Below are 3505 nucleotides of genomic sequence, written 5' to 3'. Positions count from 1 at the left end.
TCTCCAATATCAAGAGATTTGAAGAGCACTCTGTGCTGAAAGTGTCATAAATGATCCTAGGTATGAAATTTTGTTATTCAGTTTTTCCTAATGTGAATGACTATGTGATCCTTTTTTTTTAAAAAAGAGCATTCTCACAGAATTTGTCATGAATTGAAAAAATTATAGGCTAGTAGTAGTTGTTGTTAAAAAGCAATAGCAAAAATCTTAGAGTTTAGTCCTTTTTAAAGATTTAAAATTTTAATCTAAATTTAAAATTCTAACAATAAATATTTATGATATAAAAGTGAAAAAAAAACTGTATACTTCTCAGACTTTATTCGTTTTGTATCCTCATATGTCATTATTGTGAATTTTCATATGTTTTCTGTAATTATTTTATTTTTATTTAGTTATCTTTAGTTTTATGTTAATGAGTGTTTTGCCTCCATGTATATATATATATACTTTATACATGCCTGGTTCAGAGGCTAGAATAGGGCATCAGATACACTGCATCTTGGGGGCTGTAAAATTGGTTATCAGGTTAAGAAATTCATCACCAAAGCTGAAGACCATAATTCAGTCCACAGAATTCACATGGTTGAAGGAAAGAACCAACTCCCTACAGTTTTCTCTCTGACCTCAATTGGAGTTCTATTGTCTGAAAACACAAACACAAACACACACACCACACACACACACACACACACACACACACACACACACACACACAAAATCAAAATGTAAATGAAGATTTAAAAATGTACCTAAGTAAATGTCAGTTTAAGTCTGTTGGACATGTAGGTTGAGAGTAACTCAAGATTGGCATGAATAAAGCTCCTGTGCACATTTTTGTGCCCATCTCTCTACAGAAAATTGCTGACATTTGTCCTGTATAAAATTTGTGCTGCATACTGTTCAGTAAATATCTTTAAAATTAAAATAAATAGTGAGGCTATTTTGTAAAGTAGGTGAGCAGTTTCTCACTGCACACAAGACCTGTGTAATGTCTGGCTACTCCTTGCCAACAGTTGGCATTGTCACAGCTATTGTAACTGATTGTAATAAAGGTGTTGAAGGTTGTATCTTTTTTTTCACTTTTATTGATTCTTTGTGATTTCATATCATGCATTCTAATCCCACTTATCTCCACATCTCCTCAAATCTGCCCTCTGCCCTGGCGACCGCGCCCCCCACCCCAATCAAAACTAAATTTAAAAGAAAAACCAAAACTAAAATAAAACAAAGAAAGAAAACAAAAACAAAAATAAGAAGAATCTTGTCATGGAAGCTGTAGTGTGGCCTGGTAAGTCACACAGTTTATCTTTTAGTATATTCATCTTTACTTGCAGGTGTTCATGGCCAGGAGTCATGGGTCTAGCTTGAGGCCTCTGGCTCTGCTACACTACTGTTAATGGGCTCTCAAAGGGGCTCCTCTTGGATATGCTGTTGTTGTCTGGTGTTATGGAGATCTTGCTGGTTTTGAATCTGTAGGTTCATCCTATTCATGTCCTCCTACATTTCATAAATTCAGTGTATACTGGTGAGGGTGAACTCATAGCCCTGTTTCTGACCCTGGGTGGTAGCTCGGTTCGTCAGTTTGCTAGACTTCCCTCACCATCACTACCCAGGTGAGCTCTCTAGAACTGTCTTGGCTTGCTCAATGCAGCCTACAGGAAGGAGTGGGGCCAGTTCTCCTGCTCTAGGGACCCTCAGATCTGGGTTCCCTTCATTCACATCACCAGGGCCAGCTCTAATTTTGCCCAGATGAGATATAATATATTTAGAAATTATACTGATTTAAGAAAGTGACAGTAGTAGATTCTCCTCTAGGACCTTTGACTACATGAGGCATGAGTGGTTGGTTAAGTTTACATTACCAGGTCTATTATTGAGCAGTTCTTAAGTCCCATTAGATAGCTGTTGTTTACCACCATGATATCAATGCCACTACTGCACTCTTCAGGACATTTCGCCATGCTTGCAATTGGTGTGGATCATAGGTCTGTAGCTGGATAGGACTGCAGATTATTTTTTCCCTTAGAAGATTCAATAGCACCTTAGGCTATTAATGAGATATAGACCTCAGGGAGGAGATGTAAGCTTCCAGTGAAGACATTGCTGTGAAGCCACTAAAATGCTCAAAGTGATCAGGGGCAGTATTTATATACCATGCATTTTGAATTAAAAAAAAATGCAAACTAAATATTAAATCAAGAAAGTATACTTATATATATGTTTCTGCAATTTAATTATCATAAAGAGATTCAACTCATTCAGAAATCTGTAAATTTGAAACAATAACAACCACTGTAACTGATACACATTTCTCTCTTTTTCATAATTTGTAAAGAGGATATGGTAGCAGGAAATCATCAAACAGTTAATGAGTTCATCTTTACTTGACTCTCAATGAAGCTAAAACTCCAGCTGCCCTTCTTTCCCCTCTTCCTAAGAATTTATGTGGTTACTGTGGTGGGGAAATTGGGCATGAATACACAGACTGGGTTCAGTTCCTACATGCACACCCCGTGCACTATTTCCTCAGCCGACTGTCCCTCATTGATTTATGCCATTCCATTGTCATTGTCCCAAAAATGTTGGTGAACATTTGACAGCGAAGAACATCATCTCCTACACTAAATGCATGACTAAGCTCTATTTTTTCCTCCTTTTTTTGCCATTATAGAATGTCATATATTAGCTGCAATGGCATATGACCACTATGCTGCCATCTCTCACCTCATGCTTTAAAATGTAACCATGTCCTATCAGATTTAAATTTCCTTGACTTCAGGGGTGTATATTATTGGTGTGGTTTGTACATTAGCCAACACAAGCTTCCTGGTCAGAGTTCAGCTTTGTAAGTTAGATGTGATCAACCATTATTTCCATTATCTTCTTCCCTTCATGAAGCTTGCATGCTCTAATACTTATATCAATGAACTGTTGATTTTCATTTTTGGTGTTGTGAACATCTTTGTCCCAGTTCTCAGCATTATTATTTTCTACATCTTCATCATGACAGCATCCTCCACCTTTGATCCACAGAAAGAAGATCCAAAGCCTTCAGTACATGCAGTTCCCACATCTCTACTGTTGCTATCTTCTTTGGTTCTGCTGGATGCATTTACTTGCAGTCTCCATCAGTGAGTTCAATGGACAAAGAGAAAGTATCAATTGTGATTTATACTACTGTTGTACCCATGCTGAAACCGTTGATCTACAGCCTAGGTATAAGAATGTCAGTATTTCCCTGAAGAAAATAATAGAGAGGAAATCATTCCTGAACTAATACAAGATTTATTAATTAGAACAGAGTCATCAACTGATAGATGGTTTAAAATGCTATTATTCATTTTAACCCATTTGCAGGTATTTTAGTTATGTATTTAGACATTTTGTTATATATCATTTCTATGATCATCATTACTATTTCCTACATAAAAGTTGCCACTTATGCATCAGAGACAAATGTAAAAGAAATGCTGAGGATGACATCATTCTATTTATCATATAATGT

General features: G+C 36.4%; 1 pseudogene; it reads left to right on the top strand.

Moving 5' to 3' along the window:
- The first annotated feature begins 2340 nt into the window (after positions 1 to 2340).
- Positions 2341 to 3277, top strand: LOC128102626 (olfactory receptor 1537-like; annotated as a pseudogene).
- Positions 3278 to 3505: the final 228 nt, after the last annotated feature.

The sequence above is a fragment of the Peromyscus californicus genome, unplaced genomic scaffold (genome assembly GCF_007827085.1).
Source record: "Peromyscus californicus insignis strain IS unplaced genomic scaffold, ASM782708v3 Scaffold_11__1_contigs__length_118956290, whole genome shotgun sequence".
NCBI classification, from domain to species: domain Eukaryota; kingdom Metazoa; phylum Chordata; class Mammalia; order Rodentia; family Cricetidae; genus Peromyscus; species Peromyscus californicus.
The sequence above is the reverse complement of the archived record's forward strand: the minus strand, read 5'-3'. Positions and strand labels throughout refer to the sequence as shown.